The sequence below is a fragment of the Trachypithecus francoisi genome, unplaced genomic scaffold (genome assembly GCF_009764315.1).
Source record: "Trachypithecus francoisi isolate TF-2019V2 unplaced genomic scaffold, Tfra_2.0 Lachesis_group9, whole genome shotgun sequence".
In the NCBI taxonomy this organism is placed as follows: domain Eukaryota; kingdom Metazoa; phylum Chordata; class Mammalia; order Primates; family Cercopithecidae; genus Trachypithecus; species Trachypithecus francoisi.
The window spans coordinates 43,422,782-43,446,083 of record NW_022681474.1 but is presented as its reverse complement, the minus strand read 5'-3'; the positions used below and the strand labels follow the sequence as shown (position 1 = coordinate 43,446,083).

At 57.5% G+C, this 23,302-nt stretch overlaps 1 protein-coding gene across 4 annotated transcripts in view; it reads right to left on the bottom strand.

The window, feature by feature from the left end:
• Positions 1-23,302, bottom strand: part of ZMIZ1 (zinc finger MIZ-type containing 1) — a 246,519-nt gene that overhangs the window by 146,029 nt on the left and 77,188 nt on the right. For 2 of the 4 annotated variants that reach the window (XM_033209225.1, XM_033209230.1), the window contains exon 4: positions 6,419-6,499. The exons of 1 other annotated variant lie outside the window; for it this stretch is intronic. The gene's annotated coding sequence lies outside the window, so the exon portion shown is untranslated. The remainder of the gene's footprint in view (positions 1-6,418; positions 6,500-23,302) is intronic. One more of the 4 variants, XM_033209226.1, reaches the window with a different exon arrangement.

Genomic DNA, 23,302 nt, shown 5'->3' with positions numbered 1-23,302 from the left:
GGCCTCTGAATCCTTCTTAACATGACCCATCGGTACATTAACAACTGGGATGCTAGACTACACCTTGTTGCTGTGCCCGGAGGAAGCTGAGGGTGCACAAGCTGGGTGCCTGTGGCTTCCTGCTGCCCTTCTGCACACGACTGTGCTGGGGACATGGTTCACAGCCTGCCCTGAGCTTTCAACGAGTATACGGTCTAGTGTGGAAACAGCAGATGGCTGGCTTGGAGGAGCAGAGACAAGGAAAGGCCATGGGGTGCCTGTGTGCAGATGAAGGAGGGAATGGGCTGGGGAAAGAAAGCGGGGCTGTTGGCTCGGTACACTCAAAACTCTGCAGCCCTTGCTGGTAGGAGGAGGTAGGACCCTGGGGGAGCTCCGCTTTGGGTAGTGGCACCAGCCCTGTCTGCAGTGGAGGGAGACAAGCACCTGAACCTTCCGTGACTCCCTGCCACACTGCCTGAGTGCAGGCAAACAAGAGGTAGACTGTAAATGGAGCGTACAGCCAAGTGCAGCCGGAGGGGGCCTGCGGGTAACAAAGAGGAAAATCGGCTCCAGAGGGCGGAGGGCTCTGGAGGGGCTGTTCTGCTGCCAGCCTGACTCCTAAGAAACACCCCACTTTGGGAGAACCCTCTAGGCCAGCAGGGGCAGGGCCAGGCTCTGGAGGGTAAATCCCCTCTTCTCCCTCCTGGCCTTGGAGCCATCCCTGCCGCAGGCATCCTCCACTCACTGGAGACCTGGGCTGGTTAACAGAACACAGCCTTTGGGCACTTTTGAGATTCAGACTTTGCTGGCTGATGTGGGAGGGGCTGGAGGGCAGGGGTGACCTTTCCTGGGAGGAGCCAGGGCTCTCACCCTCCTAGCTCCATCTAGGGTGTATGCTCACTGTCAGGAAGCTAGGAGGGATGAAGGGCAGGACTGGCCAATATGTGGCCCAGCCTGTGACAGCTGCTTGGTCTGGGGCTGTTTGGGCATTAAGTGCAGGGCAGTCTTAAGCACTGAAATCTACTGTGGGTGGGGCGGGGGGAACGAAATCGCTCACATCGCCTTTCCTCTATTCATTTCAGGTTCAGCCGCCTGGGTTCTAGCCATGGTCCTGCCTGCCTCGATCTGTCTTTAGGACAAGTGCCCTGTGCCTCGGTTCCTTACTTTGTCCTGCAGGACAGCGGTGGCCTTGCCTACAGGGACAGCATGTGCTCTGCAAACTCACCTGCAGGATTTCCTTCCTCAGGCTTCAGTTTCTTCACCTGCAAGGTGAGGAAACAGGACTCTCCTCTCCAAGCATGCGCTATGCAATACAGCTAACAGTGGAGACTGCAATGACTGGATTTCAAAGACTTAGTATGATGAAGAATGTAAAACATCTGCCCTGTGAATCCAATATATTACCATCCCAATATGTAATCAATGAAAAATGAACAACAGCCTGGCGGGCAGTCTGATGCACACTTTAAATGGCATGAAGAGTGTTGAGGGAAGGCTCTGGATTTAGGAGGCCTGTCCAGGGAAGGTTACTGGGACCTCCAGGAGGTACAGGTGTGGCCTGAGGAGGGCCTCCCAGGATGGAGCCATGCGGCAGCCCACAGAAACTCAGGCCGGAGCACAGAGTGGGAAGGTGTGATGAAGAACAGGGGCGGGGGGCGGCGCGGTGGAGCTGCAGCCCAGGGCGCTGGCAGAAGGCTAGCGTGTGATGTGGCTGTGAAAGGAGGCTGAGGCCAGATGGCGGCGACTTCGAATGCCAGGCTGAGTCGCCTGGGCACGCAGCAGGCACTTCCAGGAAGACTGGCTGACCAGGGCTGGGGACCGAGGGAGGTTCCTGAGGGCGTCCAGGTGAGTGGTGGGGTCTCTGCACCTCACAGGCCACTGAGACCCTCTGGCCTACACCCTCCAGCTTCCTCTCCCTTCAGGAGAGGACAATTTATTTATTCATGAGCATACAAATGCTCCCACTAGGCAGCCAGCTCCTGTACACCTCACTTCTAATTATAGCAGGAATTTCATTAATGCTGGAGGGAGATGCCAGGTTTCCAACCACCCCTTGTTAGTGGGCACAGGCCGCCTCTCGTTCTCTTGCTCCAGCTGGTGGCCAGTGACCCACATGCCCAGGACGGTATAGGGCAGCTGCAGGGTGGGCTAGCAGCCTGCACTCCTGAGCCAGGAGGTAGCCGGCACAGCAGGGCCATGGGGAAGGGATGGCACCTGCCCCCACCACCTGGCCACACACGGAGTGCAGCCTCCAGCAGCTGGGAATGTGGGGCTGTCTCAGACCCACCAAAGAGCAGGGTGGGAGGAAGTGGCATGCTGGTTGGAGCCAGATTTAGGCAAAGGCAGCAGGTAGGGAGGCCTCTGTTGTGCAGAGCCCTGGGGATGACAAGAAGCAGTGATGCGGTGGCATGGTGCAGCCGTGCTGCTGGGAGGCCTGCTAAGGAGTGGCCCTGAGAAGAAGAGCGGAGGTGAGGAGGTGCAGGGACTCTGGGATACGCTGCAGGGACAGGGAGGTGTGCTGTGGAGGAGGCAGCGTCTGGGAAGCTGGGCAGGAGAGAGCTACAGGGAGAGATGAGGACAGACAGCCACAGGGAGACGGGACAGAAACACGAAGAGACAGACCCACTGCCCTACCCTGCAGGGAGAGCCCAGACACACACACACACACACACACAGCTGAGCTGGAGCTTGGAGGCCAAGGCTGGAAGAAGTAAAGAAACGACTAGTGCCAAGTTAGGCTTGGCTGCTCACAGAGGACCCCCCTAGCAGACCAGGCCCACCTAGGGGGAGCTGGTTGGGCCCACCCAGAGACTTCAGGCCAGAGGCTCAGGGTGTAAATCTGTGGCAGGAGGCATGGCCGCCAAATCCATGCCCTCCTGTGACCATAGGGAGCTGTCAAGACCTCCAGCTGTGGGAGGGCAGGTCAGAACACTCGGGCCTGAATGCTTGCCCCCCACACTGCCCCTCAGTCCGCTCCACTGTGGTCCGGGCCGCCCAGGCCAGTCTGAATGTGGAGCCAGTGTGCACATGGAGGTCCTGACACACACGGGAGGGAGGGGTCTCCCCTTTCCTTGAATACTCATGAATATTCACACAGCCTCACATGTCGTGCTGAACAATCATACCCATACACAGGCGCACACTAGTACACATGCACTTACACACAAGCACACAGTCACACACCCTCCTCCTTCCCTCTAGAAGCTCTGAGCCTCCCAGAGCCACTACTCAGGCTAGGGTTCACTGTCATCCTGGGTCTCCGGGCAAGGAACCCCGGTCCCACATTAGGGCCAGAATGAGAGAAGCTGTTAAGAGGAAACTGGCTTTGTCAGGCCCAGCTCAGGCTCCCAAACTGAGCTCACCTGGGCAGGGGAGTTCACACTCCCCTGGAGAACCCACTCCCCATCTGCTGCCCTCTCCTGAAGGATCATGGCCCAAATACCAGAAAGGGAAAGGGAGCTGCTGAGGTAACACCAGACAGACCAGCATATAAGACCTAGGTCTGAGGCCCCCACCTCCAGACAAGGGCTTTCTATTCCTCCCCATCCCCCTACCCAACCCACAGCCTGTTAGACACCCCCTGATGTAAGGAGTATGGATCTTTCCCTCAACCCTGCTCAGTGCCCCTATGCCCATGCAATGGGGCCAGTCAAGGAGAGCAGGCACTGATGCTTCAGCACCTGTATCCTCGTCCAGTCCCCCCTGGGACCTTTGGGAAGGGGCTCCGGAGGGAACAGGCTTCCTCCCCAGCAGTGCAGCCTCCCCAGTAACCATTCTGGAGAGCCTCATGCTCTCTCCCAGACTCAGGGGTGCTCCAAGCCCCAAAATCCACTGTCCAAGTGGCCCATACAGCCCAACCCCAGCTTAGTGACAAGGAACTCACCACCTCTGCAGGAGGCAGCTTTTTAACATAAAATCTCCAGATAGCTCAGACTCTTGCAAAGTTGAATTGAAAGATGCCGAAGAGATAGCATGGTTGCCACTAAGGGGCCCAAGGTCTCCCGGCTGGAGTTCACCAAGCGAGACTGTCCTTTCCCCCATCATTAGCTTGGAAAGTGACAGAACCGGCCCCTCACACTGACTGTCACTCCAAATTATAACAGAGCTACAGTCACAAGATCCTGTAGCCAGTACCACCGCCTTCACTCAAGACAGCTAGCTAGGGCCCACAAGAATCGCTCACTCACTCACTCACTCACTCAACAGAGTATCAATGGGGCCACTGCTCTGTGCCAGGGACTAACACACGGTAGTGAAACATGGGTTCATTCAATGTTTAGTTTAACAGCTGCCCTTCACCCATTTTACAGGTGGCAAAGCTGAGTCCAGGGAAAGGCAGAAACTTCTCAAAGCCATACAGGGAGCCAATGGTCAAGAGCGGGGCCCTACGCTGCCTCTGTTGGCGCCGACAGTGGGCCAGCCTGGGAAGAAAGAGAGAAGGCCGCACTTCCGCCGTCTCCACCCCCAGCCGTTTCTAGGACACCAAGGTATTGATTACCACCCTCGCCTTGGAGTGGTTTTCTTTTCTTTCCTTTTTCCACCAAGGCTTTCTGTTCCTCATTTTTTTTTTTTTTTCTTTTTCAAAGAATCAACTCGAAGCCGCTCCTTTGATTAATTACCAGCTGCCTAATGCTCCGCCACTGGCAATTTCTGGAAAAGGAATGAATTACCTTGAAAAACATCCGAAAAGAGAACCCACCGTGAAGGAGAATTTCAAAGGTTACCAGACAATTAGCAGAGGGTTCCCCTAGCCTTATCGAGTTGCAGGCAGGCCCCATTGGGGAGGGGCAGGCCACCAGCCTGGGGGCCACCCTCTGGCTCCAGAAAGCAGAGGGTTTGGCGGGCTGGACAAAGGCTGCAGGGCTTTCCCCAAGCAGCTCCCACGCTTGTCCTGGGGCCCCGCCCCTGGTCTCCAAGGCCTTGTGCACTGGTTAACCCTGACGGACCTCGGTTCAAATCCCCACTCCAGCACTGACGGCTCTGTGGGTTTCCTAACCATGCCGAGCCTCTGGAGAATGAATTAGACAAACCTCCCTGTGGGATTCTTGTGGGGAGAAAGAGGTATTAAAGGAGCATAGCTCCAGACACACACACAGCAGATGCTCATGAGGCAGTAACATTTAAAAATATTCTTGGCTTCTAAGCATCCTCACAGCAGCCCTGTCAGCAATGTCAGTATAATCAGCCTCATTTTCAGATGAGAAAGCTGGCTCTCACACAAGGGAAGGGACTGGTCCAAGGTCATGCAGCGGATCAGCAGACAGCCGAGATTTCCTGCAGCGGGAAGGGAGACGGAGCCTGGCTCTCCAATGTCGGAGCCTGACCAAGGCTCGCCCGGCCTGCCTTAGGCCCCTGGCAGTGCTAAGCTCTAGGAGGGACACTGAGGGCAGCAGGGGATGTTAGGAGACAGCCCCACACCAGAGTGAAGACTCCCCTCTCCTGGGCTGCCTGAGCACCACGACGCCTTGGGACAAAGGGCTCTGGCCCAAGTGACGATTTTTGTGAAGCCTCTCATCTCTAGGTTGAGGGTTGCCACGGAAACAGGGATTACACAGGTCACCCTCAGGCATAGGGCCAAGGGAGATCACCCTGAAATGCCACCCCATGATGAGAAATGCTGGGGCACGGGGGACAGAGCTGAGCTCAACCTCAGGACCTGCTGGCCCCAGCTGCTCTCAGTTGCTCCTCAAGGGGCCCTGGCCCCCTCATCAGGCCAGGGGTTCAGTTTGTGTCCATCCTGGCAATGATGGGTCCTCAGGGGGAGCAGGGTGGTGGAAACTGAGGTGTGTGGAGAGAAAGCTGGGTTCCAGCACCCTTGAGGAAAAGGACTGACATGTCCCCAGTCCTTGCTGTGTGCCAGGTGTGCAGTCTCCTCACCGCGACAGTGGGGCAGGCGCCGACATCTCATTCCCATTTGACAGATGGGTAAACAGAGGCACAGAGTAACCATGTGTGCCAATCAGGATTTGAACCCAGGTGGTCTGACCCCAGAGCCCAGTGTGTATCCACCTCAGCGTGTTTGTGATAGTGGGTAGAAGGGGTGGTAGCCGCGCACCCATTTCAGCCCAAATATTCCTGCTCACCCAGGCCTCCTTTTGTGGGGCTGCCCCTACCCCACAGGGTTTAGAGAGGTACAGACAGGGCTCCTGTGCCAAGACCAGGTAGCCAGACCTGCCCCTCTCCCCAGGCAGACCTCCAGCCCCCACCCCTAGCAGCTGCTCTAGAGAAATGCCAGGCCAAGAGGTCCCTGGGTGCCAAGTAGAGGGACGCCCCATTTGGGGCATGATGAGGTTCCAGCAAAGGTGACTTGTACCCACTCCTACCCATCAAGGCTGAGGCCCGAGTCAAAGGTCCAGCATGCTAGGGCCAGCACCTGCCCTCATCAGGACTTGCCTGCTTCCGACCCAGCCACCTCCCGCCAGCCCAGTGGCACACCTACCTCAGTGATCTGCAAATCACCAGTGGCCCACGCGCCAGTCAGTAGCTCGCGGCCCCTCCACCTCACTCCAGCTCCATCCTGCTGCAATAAGAGCAGGAGGTCAGTGGGTCTACACACAGCAGAGGCCCGGGCACTGACCATGAGGCCACTGCCCAGTGCCACCGTATCATCCCCATCTGACAGAGGAGGACTCCGAAGGGACATGATGGGGTGCCCTGGCATAAACAAGCCCCTGACTCCTCACACCTGCCAGTTACCGGTTATGTGATTACGGATATGCTCTCAGACTCTCTGGGGTTCAGTTTCCTCATGTGTCAAAGTGGGGTCAAAATATGTCTCCAGGTCATTGGGAGAATCCAAGGAGACGTGATGACAAAGGCACTTGGCATTCACCCATTCATTCAACAAACATTCAGCAAGCATGCCGATGTAATAGTGATCCCTAGCCTTGCAGAGACTCAGAAGAGAGCAAAGAATCAAATAATACAAAAGTAAAAGCAGTGCTTGCCAGAAACAAACAACGAGTCCAGGGTCCACACAGCAGAGACTCAAGGTCCCAGGTAGCTTCTCTGGGGAACTGAAGTTGAGCAACAAGCCAGGGAGAGGCAGGCCAAGATGCGGCAAACAGCGTTCTAGGCAGAGGGAACAGCATGTGCGAAGACTCCAAGATGGAGAAAAGTGACTGGCCCAGTGGAGGACTTGGGGTCCGTGGTGTAGTAGATGCACTGAGCAAGGGAGAGGGTGGTGTGAGTGGGGACCACGGGCCAGGGACAGTAAGAGAGAGAATGGGCAGGAGCTACAGCAGCATCTGGGCAGCTGAGGGACGTGACCCTAGTTCTAGTTCAGGAAGCCCCCATGGCTGTGAAGGGAGAAGGGCTTGGAGGGATAGGAGGAGGCAGAAGAGCAGTGGGGACGCTGCTCCAGAGTCCAGGCCAGAGACAGTGGTGCTCGGGGCAGAGACGGCAGCAGGCAGAAGTGCAGGGCCTGCTGGTGCACTGGGCATGCGGGTACACGACCATCCTTGTTGGGTGGCGCTCAGCTGGCCCACCTCCTCAATGGCCCACCAACACGCCCCCCACTGCCCACAGAGTCCCGAGGGCAGGAGGGAAGATGAGACCCAGAGGTCTGGTAGGTGGGCTTCTCTGGGGTCTCAGCTGGAGGCTGGGATGTGCAGAACCCTGAATTCAGGCTCTGGCTGTGAAAGTGTCCCGATGTGTGGCCGTGAACAATCACTGTGCCTCTCTGCACCGGAAAGTCCACCTCTAAAACCAGGAAACCTGACTGCAGGGCCGAGCTTCTCTCAGAACAAGGCCCGTGGCTCACAGCCCGGGAGGTGGTGCCCACATCACATGAAGCATAGGCCTCCATACATGCCAAGGGGCTGGGTAAGGGCCTTAGCCTGGGCTCCACTTCACTGTGCACAGGCAGGGGCTCCCAGGGAGAAATGGTGCCCACGGCCCTGGTAAGCTTAAGGCAGAGGCCTGGTGATCGAGAGGCAGGCTCAGTAATCACAAGGATCTGCTTCAAAGCTTGGCTTTGCCCTCGTACCAAGTGTGTGACTTGGACATGTTTCTTAACCCTCCCTCTGCCTCAGTTTCCTCAACTGTGGTAGGGGATATAGAAACAACCAGAAGGCCTCCCTCAAAGAGCTGTGCAGACTGTGTAAGGCAGTGCATGTGAGGGCCAGACACCAGCGGCTCTCCACACACGTCAGCTGATGCATGGATGACCCTGCAGGGGCCGGTGCTGGGCTCCATGAGTGCTGGAACCCTACACCCCAAGATCCTGGAGCCAGGCCCAGCGTCCCCACCCCAGCCATGGGGAGAGGAAGTGGCTCTACATCCTGACCTTCTGGTTCTGGCAGCCCCCAAATTCTGCTTACCTTGGAAATACAAACAGCTTTGGGGTTCATTGACCCCAATACTTCCCTTTCACTGAGGAGGAAACTGAGGCCCAGAGACAGGCAGCGTTTGCCCTCATGTGGGGTCATGCAGTGAGTCAGCGGCTGGGGCAGAACTGGAGTCAGTCTCCTGCCTCCCCACTGCCCACAGCTAGGCCTTTTCCAAAGGCAAGCTGGCCAGCAGAGCCGCTGACAGAGAGAAAATAATTATCTTGGCAGCTGAGACGGAAGCCAGAGCCGAAAAGCCCTTGCTCCCCAGTGAGCATCGGCCAGGCCCTGAGAAATGGCGTCGGGCCCTCAACCTCTCAGGGGTGCTCGGCTCACAGTTCATGCACGTACCTCACTGCCCCAGCCACCCCAGCCCCTTGGTGTTGGGCTTGTGCAAAGGGCAAACTGAGATCAGAGAGGGGAAGGGACCCAGCCAGGGTCACACAGCCATAAGTGGGGGTGCTAGAATTTGAACTCAGGCCCTGGTTGGGGGACAGTGAGTCTGCGTTGGACCACCCCGCTGGGAAAGAGAGAAGGAGTAGGAGGGACCCTGTATTGAGTCCATATTGTGGATTGTGCCCTGGATATTTCCTTCAGCCCTCAGTGAAACGCTGTGAGGTAGACACTGACATCTCTGATTTCCACATGAGGCCAAGAGGTTCTATAACCTTCTGAGGTTGCACAGCTAATAAGGAGCTCACAGGAACACAGCCGGGATGTGAGTAAGCAACCCATGCCCACTCAGTCTGCCCACTACGCAGCAACCAGCCTGAGAGCCTGAACCCTGCCCAGCCCTGGGAGCTGCTCAGCAGCCCTGCTCAGAGCCAGACGGCGCTGGGCACCCCTCATGCTGGGAAAGGGGGGCTCAGGAACCAGTAGCCTGTGCCGTGCTGTGCACACCCACCCTGCTAGTGCCTTAGCTGAGGCTCACAGCCTGTGTGGACTTGGCCTCCTGGAGAGTTCAGGGAGAAGAGAGGGCAGGAGATGAGGTGTAGCCCCATTTGCTCCCAGCCTGGTCAGACTGCAAGGATAAACCACGAAGGGCTGGAGGGGAGCGCTCTTTTCTGTAAAGGCCTTGGTGCCACGGAGTGGGTGCAGCCTGAGCCTCAAGGCCAGTGGAGGCCCACCCAATGTCCCCATGAGGCAGGGACCCCAATGCCCAGATAGCTCTCCCAGGCACCCTCAGCAGAGCACCTCTCACTTCTGGGGGGTGTAAGACCCTGACCACAGGGCAGCTTCTCATTTCGAGAACAGAAAGGGCAGCGTGCAGACAGCAGCCTGAAACACCCTTCACTCTCACAGTGCATCTGAAGCTCCTGGGGGAGGGGAGGCCAGGACCCACTCCTGCTTTGCAGAACATGACACTGAGAAGGATGGGGCTGCCAGAGGTGTCCAGCTGGAAAGTGACAAGGCTGAGTCTCAGACAAGGCAGATGTCACTTGGGGGTAGGGACTGTCCTGGGACCAAGAGGGGTTCCCCCCATCATATCTATCTTCCCAGCCCCACCTTCTCCAGGGATCCCCGGAAGGACCTGGGTATGGGCTGGGGTGGAGGCACTTGGTCAAGTTGACCCAGGGCTGAGTCTGACCCAGAGAGATGCAGGGTCAGTCAATCCAGGATTCTTGGAGGGCAGAGGTGGCCGAAATGTGGGGTATCCAGGACGAGGGGTGGCTCTAGGCCTGCGGCTAAGCTGCTAAGGCTTGGGAGTCCACAGTTGGGGCTGAAGCCCCTGGCCTCAAGGGTTAGGGCAAGAGTGGGTAGAGCTGGGTTTGAACACTTGCTGGAGGACCTTCAGCAAGTCACTAGGCTTCCCTAATCCACCAGCTCCTCCCTAAGCAGGGGCCGACCGCCCTCCATTGGCTCTCACCAGGGAAGGCTCCAGGCTGCACTGGGGGAGGGGGCAGATGGCCCTGGTGCTGTGCTGGGCAGGGGTTACACCAGGGCTTACACCTTCAACCTGGAATTCAGGGCTTCCATCACCAGGCCTCAGCTTCTCATTCTTGCTGCTGACCACACACATGTCTTGGCCCTGGTAGCTGTAAGGCCTTCACAAGATATGGGGTGTGCAGATGTAGGTGCCAAGGAGGAAGAGCTCAGCCCATGGTGCCCACCCAAGTCAGGGCAAGGGTAACTGCTCAAGGTCATAAGTGGCAAAGCGGGGATCAGAACGGTGGTTACAAGGGGGTCCAGCCACACCTGGTCCAACCCGCCGCTCCCCTGGCTGAGCCAGCGGAACCAGCTCCCGCTACACTGACCCTCAGGCGCCTGAGCTGCTCTACCCTCATTTCATAGATGCGCCAAACAGCTGCTGGTCAGGCGACAAGCAGACTCTTGGGGTGACAGGGGATTCCCCACCTTGGAGAGCCCCACCACCACACACATCCCCTTACATGACCCCAGGGACAGGCCCCTGTCCTCCCCTGGCGGGCCAGTGCTGACTCCAGGAGCAAGGCAAATATTTACCCCATGGTTATCCAAATGGGGCTGGCTGCCCCGCCTCCTGCATTCCTGAAATACCTGTTCCCTGACCTCACCAAGCTGGGGGTGAGGATCCAGACACAGGGAAGAGCCAGACCCAGGCTGGGCCAGGGTGCAGGCCAAGGCCCACTGGCCAGAAGGATGAGGCAGCCCTAAATCGCCCCTCTGGCCTTGCACCCACCAGGGGAGGCTCCAGGGTGCTCTGGACATTGGCCGTAGCAAGGACCTCCCCCATGGAGAACGAGGGGAGAGGGTCACACTGCCCCAGGGTGCTGTGGCACCAATGCCACCTCAGAGCTCCTGTCATTAGGGCTCAGCTGTTCACACTTGCTGCCAACTGACCACACACACACACACACACACCCCTTATGCCTGCAAAGAGAACCATTCAACCTGCTCAAACATGGTAGAGTCTCCCACCTGCCAGGTTCCCTCCTCAGGAACCCTGGCAGCTCTCACTGCCCCACTCCACCACTCCATCCTTAGCACAATTCTGTCACCAGGGAGCTGTAAGGTCCCACTTTACAAAGGAAGAAACTGCTCAGCAGAGAGCAAAGGCCACGCATCACACAGTGGCAGAACAGGAGCCACAGTCCCCTACATGGCGCCTTGTGCAGCTCTACGTCTGGTTACTGTTCTTTGGAACCCTATCCATCCTTTGATGAGCAAAGAGCCACCACCTCATGCTGCCTTCTCTGAGAGCCACCTCCACGGGATAGGTACCCTCCCTGAACTTCCAGACATGCTGGTGTTTCTTTTCACTTGCATAATTAAAATTAGGAGCCTGTTTATCTCTTTAGCCTCGAGGCCCATGAGGGCAGGGACCTGGTAGTCCTCATTCCAGGCACAGCAGAGCTGAACCCTGGGAGAACTGCACATCCTCTCAATCTTTTCGCCAAAGAGCAGTAACTACAGTTGGCCTCAAGGAACAGAAATGAATGAGGACCTGGGAAGCTGGTAGTTTGGGGTCCATGGGAAGTCCTGGGTGGGGCTCCCCGAGAGTCGCGAGGTACCCTTGGTTCGATCATCCTGTTGGTCTTCACCTCCTGTGAGGAGGCTCTGGGCTGCCCTCCAGCAGATGGTAGGCACTGTCTTCCTATGTCCAGCCGGGGAAGCCCAGCCTGCCTGCTGGGCCTGCTTTCTGCTCCTTGCCACATGCCCCTCGGCTCCCTCGCCTTCCTCTCTCCCATGGGCAAGGCTGGGAAGTGGCCAGGGAAGGGCGGACAGGCAGCTCCAGGCTGACCTGCTGGGAATGCAGGAACACCAGGCGAGAGAAGTGCAGGCCTGGCAAGCTGACATCATGGGAAGTCGTGGCTGGCACCTGCTGCTGGGCCCTCAGGACACCTCCATGTGGGGGAAGTTCCTGTGGCCAGAGGAAATGCCATGCAAACCTGGGGTCCCGACCTGGCACTGTGGGGACCCAAAGAGTGGGAACTGGGGAAGGGCAGCAGGGGGTTCCGAACTACCCTCCTCACCCACCTAACATCTCTGCAACTTGGTTTCCTCATTTTAAAAACAGGGCTATAAAGTGACTTCTAGAAGTTGTTCATTTCATTCATTCTTTTATTTAAAAACAACTGATGACAACGCCTGCTATCTGGCAGAGAAGGAAAAGAAGGAGAAGAGGTAAAGGGTAGGGGTGGGGACGGGGCTAAAGGCCAGCACCTGCCCAGCCTTTGTGCTTCTCCAGGGTGCTCACACATTGTGTGACGCCGGTGGGGAAGACACAGGAGACGGGTAATCCTCAGATAACTAGGGGCATATGCATAGAGTGCTGGCGGGCCTGCGCAGCTCGGCCTGGAAACAAAATGGGGGTCAGGGCCACTGTCCCTTGGGCAGTCTTTCAGGCAGGAGGGTACCTCTCCCTGGGCAAAGGCCCAGAGCCTTTGGGGGAGAAGAGCTTTGGGCTGAAGAGAGAGCTGCAGAGGGCAGCAGTGAGCAGGGCGCAGCTGCATTCATGGGGCAGGGCACATGCACACATCCCTGGGGCCTTTCCAAGGCTTTGCCCCCTGTCCAGTCCTGGTCTACTGTGTTCTCAAGGCCAAGATGGAGGGACACCTCCTCTTGGAGGAAGAGCCCATGCAGCATCTCCCAGGACCCAGGAATGACTTCTGCCCATCCTGCCTCAGCCGTGCCCTGGCTGTTGGTGCACATGAGTGGCTTGTCTGGCCTCCGGCCCCTGCCAACCTAGCCCCTTGGTGCTGGACTTGTACAAAGACACAAACTGAGATCAGAGAGAGGGAAGGGCCCAGCCAAGGTCACACCATGATGAAAAGGGGAACTAGAATTCAGAAACAAATGACTTAGGGACTGGCTTCCCTTTCCTTTGAGTTTGCATCAGACCCCGAACTGGGAAAGGGAGGGGAAAAGCTGTCCCGACTGCCCCAGCCAACACCTCCAAGCAAGCAAAGAGGCCCTGAGCTCTGACAGGTGGCCCACTCACACCTGAGGAAGAGGGATGGGGCTCCCTTCTCCCCAGGTCACCAAATGAACAATTTCTCCTTTAATTAAGGGATGAGGGCACAGCATAGACTGGTGGCCTCTCTGGGTTCCAATGCATCTAGGTTCCGAAGCATCAGAGAGGCCTCAGCTCTGGTGCTTACTTAGCTGCGTGATGCTGGGATAGGAACTTGGGTCAGTTTCCTCATCTATAAAATGGGGGACACTAAGAGTCACTACTCTCACAGAGTTGTTGAAGGACGTAACAAGATTAGGCCCATATGCACATGCACAGGAAACGCTCCGTAAACAGGGGCCGTAAGTCATTATTATCACTGGCTCAGGGTTGCTGCCCAGTGTAGACTTGGGGTCCTGCCTGGGGTGGGGGCACTGAACCCCATATCACAGAGACAGAGAAAGACCCAGGGCTCTGGGAAGATGAGTCCTGGCCTCAGATGAGTCCAAGACCGACTCAGGAGAGGCTTCATAGCACCCCCACAGCTGGGCTTCATAGAACCACCTGCTCCCAGGAGAGGGTCCTCACCTCCTCTTCCACAGGAGCAGCCTAAGGTGCCAAGCATCCTTCAGGTGCAAAATCCATGCCAGGTACTCCCTTCCACACCCACCACTCATCAGGCTCCATAGGGTGGGCAGAGCCACCCCTTTTCCAGGGACCGAGGTCTTGCCTAAGGGGCACCCAGCTGGGGGTGGCCAGACCAGGTCCCCCGGCACCCACCTGGGCCCTTGCCGCTCCCAATGCCAGGGATCTAAGTGGAATTTCCTGCTGGTGGCCTCTCTTAGAAGTTTTGCCTCTTGCCTCTGTCCACTCTGCTTGGTGCCAACCACCTGGCCCTATGCTTCTGAGAGCTGCCCTAGAGGGCACCCCATCCCACCTCTGGGAGGCACCCAATCCTAAATGCCCTGCAGCATTTAATGGGCCTGGCAGAGGCTCTCAGGAGAGTCCTTGGAGGTCCTTGGGAAGCTCTGAGTGCAAGCCTGCCACGCTACAGAGAAGCGGACACAAACCCAAAGGCGGTTTGGGTACCAGAATGGAACCCAGGTCCATTCTGGTGTTGGAGGTCCACATGAGGACCCAGGGGGTCCAATCCTGACCCACAAGAAAGTCACTTATCCCTCCAGTCTGTTTCCTCATCTGGGGCTAACAGCAGCTCAAGGATTACATGAACTGACATACCGATGATCAGCACAGGAAGGTCGCTGGGCTGAAGGGCACGGGCACTGTCGGTGGCACACACAAACCACTGAGCACTGAGTGTTCTCGATGACCCCCTTCCTGCGCCAGGCGCCAGCCTCCTGGCGGTCACGCTTCCCAAACAGGCATCCCTCTGGGATTCTGGCCACACGTGGGCCAGGCCAGTCTGAAGGGATGACCGAGACCCAGAGTTAAAAATGCCAGACAAAGGAAAGTCCTGTTCTTGCTAGCGGGCGGTGGCGGGTCTAGGCATGGGCTCTAACCTCACCCAGGCCTGGATGAAATCCTGGCCGGCTCACAAGCCACGTGGCCTTGGCCAAGTCCCTGCACCTCTCTCTGCCTCAGTTTCTTCAATGGGTCATGAGGAGGGAGAAGGTTTAGTGGGTTAACAAGTGCGTGGTTCAACCTCTGGTTCTCAGAGCCTGGGCGACAGGAGCGCTTGCTATTTACAAGAACATCAGCTCTCTCCCGCAAGGACAGCCAGTGGTGGTCTGCAGGGGACCTGCTGGAAGGCCAGGGAAGAAAGGGGATGACAGGTTCGCCAATCACGTTCTAGTCCCACCAGGGCAGATTCCCAGGGAAGCTTGACTTTCCCCACTGGGATTTTGTTTATACAGAAGTGGGGTTCAAATCCAGCCTGTGCCACTCACCCTTGACCTGGGCAAGTGCCTCCCATCCCTTGAAGTCTCTGTCTCTCTGCCAAGCAGGAGGAACGATGCCTGCCAATGCCCCAGACTCCTAGGAGGACCATGGGATGGAGGACACAGTCCGGCTCAGTGATGGACTACAAGGAGGGTCCTTATTCTGTTCTGTCCACTGCCAGTCCTGTTTGAGCCAGCATCTGCCCAGAGCATGGCCCAGGGCCCACCCCAGAAGGCATTCAGGGCCTCCCCAGGGGCTTCCCAGCTGAGACTGTCAGGGAAGTCCTAGGATGCCCCTTCTTCTCCCTTGAATCTGGGGTCTCATTCATTCTTTCAGAGAGAGGGGTTCCCTCAGTCCAGTGACGCGGTGAGATTCTCAGGGGAGTCACCCTTCACCTGCCCATCAACAGACAGAACCCATCCTCTGGGGCCCTGGAGAGGCCTAAAAGGCTGGACCCCCATGGTGGGTGTCCTCTTCCTGTTGCCACAGCACCCAGGACCGGGCTGGCAGGTCCAGGAACCTCCAAATGTTTGCTGGAAGAATGAACGGGCAGTGAAGGCAGCAGTGGCAGGGAACCGGCTTAGATCAAAGAACACGGTGACTGATGCTGGTACAGATTCTATAAAGTGAGTGGTGTTAGCCCCATCTCACAGATGAGGAAACAGAGGCTCAGAGGCATGAATTCACTTGCCCAGTATTAGAAAGTGGTAAGGCTATATTCAGTACAGGCTCTGGGCTCCAGAACTCATGCACTGGCCCACAGTGCTGCCTGGGGATCCAGGGAGGGTGAAGAGAGCGGCCCGTCAGAGGCCATCCAGACCAGAGGTTTCAAGCCTGGCTGCAGGCCGGGCCCCGGAGATCTCATTTAACTTGTTTGGAGTGGGTTATCTTTTTTCCTTTCTTTTCTTTTTTTGAGACAGAGTCTCACTTTGTCACCCAGGCTGGAGTGCAGTGGTGTAATCTCTGCTCACTGTAGCTTTGATCTCCTGGGCTCAAGCGATCCTCCCACCTCAACCCCCCAAGTAGCTTGGACTGCAAGCACCCACCACCACACCCAGCTAATTTTTTATATTTTTTGTAGAGACAGGGTTTTGCCATGTTGCCCAGGCTGGTCTCAGACTCTTGAGCTCAAGTGATCCTCTTACCTCAGCCTCCCAAAGTGCTGGGATTACAAGTGTGAGCCACTGTACCGGGCTGGGTTGTCTTTCAAAGCTGCCTCGGATCTCATCTGGGGCCATGGTTGAAATCCCTTTCAGCCATGGCAGATGGCAGAAGAAGGGGCTCCTTTCCAGGCAGATGGGTGGATGGGGAGGTTTTGTGTTGTCACCCCCCAAGCCTGGCTGCCTTCACAGGGCATACATTCAACCCAACCCAAACCCTTTATCCCATGGGATGCTCATTGCTGAGCAGCACGTCTGCCTCTCCCCGTTTTTCAGACCCAGAGTGGCTGAGTCTCATTAGGCTGGCCTAATATTCACTCTTCAATGAGGGAAACTGGCTCAAAGAGGAAGGGGACCTGTCCAAGGTCACCTTCGGTGTTGGGGAGCCTGGGCCCTACAGCCAGGTCCCCTGACTACTCCATCCTAGGTTTCGAACTCTTAGAAACAGAGCAGAGCACCATCACCTGGTGGAGCAGCCCAGGGGCCCAGATGGTGGCGGGCGAGATGAGGCAGACAGGCAGGAGGAGCCAGCACAGCACACAGCCAGATGACACACAGGCCCAGCAATTTCTGACTCATGGCCACCCAGCCCGTGACTCCACCCACCGCCAATGCCCCCACCCTGGCTCGCATCCCACAGCCCACTGCAGCCTCCAGAGTCCACTCCCACTCAGAGTTAAAAGCCATGGAGGGAGGGAGAAGCAGTGGGGCCCACCCTGTCCTGAGTGGGAAACCCAGACAACCCCACGCCGGTGGGACTCAGAGGCACCAGAGGAAGAAGGAGGGGTGGTGGTGCCAGCCTCAGTGCTGGCTCCGAGCAGTGCCTCTCCAGCCTTGCGGACAGGCACCCAGCTACAGGAGGAAAACGAGGCCTCCCAAGCTCAGCTGGTGCTGACACCCACATGGGCCAACTTTCTTTGCCCCGTGACCCCTCTTGAATCAGGGCCCCAACACCGGATGAGTGTGCCAGGCTTCTCTGCTGTCAGTTCCTCTCCCCCGTGAACTCACTACTCCTCTAAGAACTTTTCTTAGTGGTTCCCCACTGCCTATGAGGTCTAGCCCTAACCCTGACCTGTAACGTTTCCCTCGCACGGAAAAGGCTGATTCAAAGGGAAGGGACGCAGGGGGCTCAGCACGGTGTTCCCAAATCTCAAGGACTTCTCACAGCACCCTAAGACACTGGCTCCAAAAGGTCCACTTGCCGGATGCAGACACTGAGGCTCAGAGTGGCAATGTGTCCAAGGCCACCAGAGTCTGAGCTGTGGCCACCCCATGGCAGGGGCTTAGCTGCTCAGGTGCCTGCTCTTCCCTGCTGCTGACAAGCTTTCAGCTCGCCCAGGAGCTTGAGATGGCCCCTGGATCTGTCTTAGCCTATCCAATGTCACAACGACTTGGGTCCTTACCCGTGGTGCCCTGACCCCTCTGCTTGGCCCCCTTTAAGACACGGCTGATCCCCTGAGCTGCTACCCCTGCTGATACTGAGGTGGGCTTGGGCTTGCTTGGGGAGGTGGGTCATGGGTCAGAGAGCACCTACCAGAAGGGAGGAAGAGGACGGGGTTGGGAGGGTGGTGGGAGAGCCCGCCCCTCAGCGCAGCCCCATCCCTGCTTCTGGCCCAGCTCCCTGAGCAGAGCTGAGAGATGGCAGCCTGCTCCATCGCCCGGCTCCTGGGAGAAGGGGCTCTTTTCCAGGCAGACAGGGGTGGATGGGAGGTTTTGTGGTGTCACCCCCCAAGCCTGGCTGCCTTCACAGGGTATACATTCAACCCACCCCAAACCCTTTGTCCCATGGGATGCTCATTGCTGAGCAGCACGTCTGCCTCTCCCCGTTTTTCTACAGATGAGACCCAGAGTGGCTGAGTGACTTGTCCAGGTGCGCCAGCAGGCTGGTGGAAGATCCCAGACCAAGAGCCCCAGCCTCCTGGCTCCCAGGCCTAGCCCCACTGTGAGGTTTCTCCTGCTAGGTCCCCAAGGGTCACAGGCTGTGTCTGAGAGGAGATAAGTCATCAGTATGTGTGGAGGGTGCGGGATGGGTGTGGGCCCAGAGCTGCCACCATGGGGACGCCCAGGGAGGGGGGTCAGCGCAGGCCAGAGGCAGGGCAGCCCGAGGTCGGGCTTCCTTTCTCTAGAGGGCACGATTCCTGGCAGCAGCTCCCACGGGAAATAGGAGAAGTGCCAGCTGTAGAGAATACGAGGTGGGGCAAAGGTGGTGTCTGGGCAGGGCTTCCTGTTGGGTGGGCGGGTGGCCACTCGCCGAGGCCTAGTGACCTGCACGGCTGCGGCCCGGGGCCAGGCCAGAGTTGGGTTTTGCCTCATCCCTGGCTCGGGCCCAGGCCACCCTGAGCCCCATCCTCCAGGCCCTCCCTGGCTTCCTGTCCCACTGGCCCCACCCAGCCCAGGGGAGAGGGAGGGCCGAGGAAGCCTCCTCAGAAGCACCAGTGTTTTCTGTGGGCTGGAGTGGGAAGGCCACGCTGGCCTGCTTAGTGGCCTTTGGCCTCTTACCTCTAAGGCCTCCCACCATTCATTTTCCAGTGTGAGGCCTCCACAAAAGTGCCGTTGGGTTTTCTTCCCAGAAGGGCACACTTCAGACACAGCTGAGCAGGGGCCCCTGATCGAATCCCTGCCTTTCCAACTCAGCGGACAGCAGTGTCCCCTGGGAGAAGTCATGCCCAAGAGACCAGGATGAGAGGGAAAGTGAAGCAAGGCCAAGTCCAGGCTTTGAATGCAGAACTTCCTGGAGGTCGAGCTCCTGCAGGAGGCATGCCACCCCACGAGGCCACGCAGCCCGACATGAGGACAACGTGATGTTAACCACAGGCACAGCGCCTAGAGAAAGACCCCTTCACCGGACCCTGGCTTGGCATGCCTGAACCTTTGAAGTGTCTGGAGGAGTCCGGGTGGGAGGGGAGCTTGGCCCACGGGTTGCAGGGCTACCCATGGCCTCCAGATGAACCCAGCCCATTCCCTGTGGCCTCAGACACTGGAGGCTTACCTGTTCACAGGCTGGGGGTATGGTGGGAGGGCAGAAGTTGGCAGCCCGACCCAGTGAGGGCAGAGATCTGAACAGAGGCCCTCAGCCCTCTCCAGCCCCCTCTCCTTCCCATTCATGCTCTCCCAGGGCACAGGCTCTGGGAGGCAGCTGCCCCCAAGGCTGCCTGGCCAACAGGGACTCAGAAAGCAAATAGGCCAGAGAGCAAGGAAGACTCTTCCAGCTGGCCGAGGGCCCACCAGGGACAAAAGCCTCTTGGCTTAGTGTTGGGGAGGAACACAGATGGGAGGGGGTGTGGGCCTGCCTGGAGCCTGGCCTTGCTTGAGATTACCCCAGGGACAGGGACAGAGACAGAGACAGGGACAGAGCAGGGATCCAGGTCTCCTGCCTATACCAAAGGCAGCCCAAGGGCCTCGTCATGAAGCAAGCCCACGGCAGCCCCTCCTGGCCCTGGGAGCCCCTGAGTGGTGAGAAGGTGGGTCAGCCCAGCTTAGGCAGGAACTGACTTTAGCCACACCCTGGCCGTGAGCACAGGACACTGATGACTTGTCCAGATTACCCCAATCAAACAGGCCCTGGCAGGGCCGTGTGCAGACCCAGCTTGATGCTCTGCCTGCAGGGAGGAAAGCCCGGAGGGACTCAATCGGAAATTGCCAAAGTCCTAAAGTCTGTGGCCCTAAGACAAGCAGGGTGGAAGACAGAAGTCAGCATCAGCCTGGTGGGAGGCCAGCACCCAATGTCCCAGGAGGAGCTACAGGACGGCATAGTAAGCCTCACGACCTCAGAGATACGCAAGTTGAGGCTGGTGACGTATAGGCCTAGGCAGCATTCTGGGATGCTGACCCAGCAGCTTTACAACCACCCCTGCCCAGAATCCACATTCAGTTGTAAGTGGCATGATGGCGGACCTACGTCACCCTCAGCCCTGGCCACCCAGCTCTACCCCTTTTCTGAACAGGCGTTTCCCAGAACAGCCTGAGCACACGAGCCTGTGGGACTCTTCCAGGTTGAATACCCTAGATCTCATCACAACAGAGACAAGGTCTGATGATGCTCTGCATGGCCCTGATGCCGGCTCTCTACACTCCCTTGTCTCAGGCACCTGGTGGGCTCTGCCATGGGCCTATCCTTGGGAAGTACGCCTAAGCTTCCTCAGAACCCAGGGAAGCCTGTGGGGTCAGCCATGCCCTGCTCCCTAGCCAAGAGCCAGCTCTCTCCTAGGCCTCACCTGGGCCTGGCCCTGGGCCCACCCTAGAATGTTGCTGGATTCCAGTTCAGCAGTGATCACGCAGGGTGAAGGATGTATCTTTTGTGGAGCGCGGGCCTTGTACAGACTTGAGTACCAGGAAATGTTTGTCAAAGGAAGGAAGGAGGGAAGAAGCAGGGAGGAGGGAGACAAACAGACACATGAATGCAGGTGGGCTCTCAGAAGCATGGCCCCAAAAAGCCACCACAGCCCTCCTCCTCCAGGCCCCTGGGGACGGTGTCATCTATGCAAGACACAGTATGCAGGATGACAAACCTCGATGAAGGCCCGGGGAGGCCCCACTCTGCAGCTGCCACTTCCCCTGGTGCTCTGCTGCCCATGTGGGCTAGGAGAAGGCCCCCAGGTGTCCAAGCCCAGGGCCTCTGTGTTCTGCCCACATGCACACATTTGCTCTGGAGGCCCAGGGTCTGGCTCACACCTCCCTAGAGGAAGGGGACACTCTCCCTGGCTAGAAACACCTGCTTGGTCCATGAGGCTCAGTGGTGCCTCTCACTGCTCTTCCTGAGTTCTGCAACAATGTAGGGGTTGCAATGTAGGAATGGCAGTGGGGTGGGAAATGGCCAGCTCATGACAAGATCAACAGAGGTTTTGCAATGAAAGGTGATACTGCCCATCCAATGGGAAGAAAATACATCACAGAGGTGAGGGTTTGACGAAGGTTCCAGAAGGTCTGTGTTCTGACAACCCCTATCCCTGCCCAGCCCAGGTCCTGGCACACAGTAGGTGCTAATAAATCAGTGGCCTGATGGATGCACGTGGGAGGCCTGGCTTCCACACTCTTGCCACAGAGGTCAGGGCTCTAACGCACACTCCAGGGGCCATACACACAGTGGCTGTGCCCATGTGTGCCCCCTTCTCTGGCGAGGACTCTGCCTTTCTGGGCTCCTCCTGGTCAGAAGGTACCCACCCTCACCATTTAGGGCTGGGAGGGTTCTCTGTTATCAAGCTCTGTGCCTTTTCTTGACAAGTGGGTTGGGGCGGGGAGGTCAGAGGTCCAGGGAAGGCAGAGGATCAGAGCAAGGCCATCCCCAGCTCAGGCCTCCCCATACCATATTCTGAGGCCCAAGAGCTCTGGGACCCAGTTCAGGGCTCCCTGACGCCCATGGCGATCCTCACTGCCACCACCCACACCAATGCGGCCCTTCTCCCTGGCTCTGTGTCATGGCGTCCTGGCTGCAGCTGGCCTGAACTGCTTCCTTGGACAAATAGGGAGAGAAAGCAGCCACGTGATGGCTAAGGTTTCCTTAACCAGGGACAGGGATACACACACACACACGTACACTACACACATGTACACTACACACACACACACACACAGCCACTTGTGGGTCAGGTGGTCATGTGGCCCAGGCTCCTGTGTCTCTGAAGGACAAGTGACCAGCTGCCCTTCTTCGCCCAGAAGAATGTCCTCCCCCAGCGCTTGTTTTCTGCTTCCTGGATGTGCCAGGGGCTTGCTGGGTGGGAAGCCCAGCAGAGTGGGGGAGGAAGCAGGAGCAGAGGGAGGGGGCAGAGCACCCGTCCAGCCCCAGCCCTGCCTCTGTCTGGTGTTTTCCTTCCGCCCTCCCCAGCCAGAGGGCAGATGTCTGCTGGGAAACTGGCTGCCCAGCCGTTCTCTGACTACAGGGACAATCCCCAAACTCAGGGAGAATCCCAAAGCCCAACGTTGGGGCCACACAGGAGGGAAGCAGAGACTCAGAGAGAAGTCCCTGTGATCAATGGCAGAGCTGCCAACATGCTGCACCTGGACCAGTGGTTTTGTAGCTGGAGTCCATGGTATATTATAGCCTTTGGGGCATCTAGGGGGTGAGGGAGGGTAGAAAAAGCGGGTGTCTAGTCCGACTCAGCAGGAGCAGCTCTGCCTTTGGTCTGTTGCTTGGGAAAGGTCTGTGGGCCAGAGTCTTGAGGACTTTTCCAGCACTGGGGATCTGTACCTCCACTACTACCCCAGGGTGGCAGGCTTGTCCTCACAGCCTGATAGATGGTCCCACTAAAAGGGAAGGAGGCCACATCTCTTGATAGGCAGAGCTGAGACCCTGTTGTAGGGGAGGAAGGCTGAGGGGTGGAGAGTGGGGAGAGGGAGATGCCAGCTCTATGGGGGTCTGCAGCCAGCTCCCACCCTGCCCTGGCCTCAGGCCTGACCCCCAGGACTCCAGAAACTCACTGCAGATGCATCTCAGGAAGGCCACAAAAAATGAAAGGCATAGCCAAGAGTTCCCAAATAAAAGCTCATTTCTGGGCTGGGTGTGGTGGCTCACACCTATAATCCCAGCACGTTGAGAGGCTGGGGCAGGAGGATTGCTTGAGCCCAGGAGTTTAAGACCAGCCTGGACAACACAGTGAGACCTTGTCTCTAATAAAAAATTTTAAAACTTAGCCAGGCATGGTGGAATGCATCTGTAGTCCCAGGTATTGAGAAGGCTGAGTGGGAGGTTCAGCTGAGCCTGGGAGGTTAAGGCTGCAGTGAGCCACTGCACTCCACCCTGGGTGACAGAGCAAGACCCTGTCTCTTAAGAAAGAAAAAGGCTAATTCTGGCTAAGCCCCCTCCCTCCACTAAAGCCCTTCACAAACGTTATCTCACTGACTCCTCACAATAACTCTATGACTCTGTGTTCTTCACCAATCCCCCACCCCACCGTCTCAGGGCTGCACAGGGCTGGGCAGTCCCCAGCCCAGCACACCTCTCAGGCTCTGTCTGTTGCGGGCACTCAGTCCAGAATGCAGCCTAGGGAAGGGCTCTACTGTGGAGGCAGGTAAAATTATCACCCCATTTTACAGACGCGGCACAGAAATCAATGTGAACTAACCTGAAG